General features: G+C 32.5%; 1 protein-coding gene across 1 annotated transcript in view; it reads left to right on the top strand.

The window, feature by feature from the left end:
• Positions 1-311, top strand: part of LOC119592925 (acetylcholine-gated chloride channel subunit acc-1-like) — a 5761-nt gene that overhangs the window by 407 nt on the left and 5043 nt on the right. The gene's annotated exons all lie outside the window — the stretch shown is intronic.

The raw sequence follows: 311 nt of genomic DNA, 5'->3' as shown, positions 1-311 counted from the left end.
CTGAGGGTAAATTATATTCATAGTAAATTCAGTATTTCAAGGACTTTCAGTAAAGGCATTAAGCACATTAATGTTTGATTCACTGTATACTGATAACATAAATTAGGACTTCATATTAACGTGAGAAAGACTTGATTTCAGGACATTTAAAACAATATTTTATTGAGCTTGAAACCCCGCATTATAAAGCGCGGGAAATGTATTGTCTGAATTTAGTAGCCATATGCTTAAACAAAATGCATGACGCAAACCAGACCCTTACACAATTTTCTCATGCTAAAATCTTCACATATGTTAGAAAGCTTTTACGC

The sequence above is a fragment of the Penaeus monodon genome, chromosome 31 (genome assembly GCF_015228065.2).
Source record: "Penaeus monodon isolate SGIC_2016 chromosome 31, NSTDA_Pmon_1, whole genome shotgun sequence".
Taxonomy (NCBI): Eukaryota; Metazoa; Arthropoda; class Malacostraca; order Decapoda; family Penaeidae; genus Penaeus; species Penaeus monodon.
This window is presented reverse-complemented; position numbering and strand designations above follow the sequence as displayed.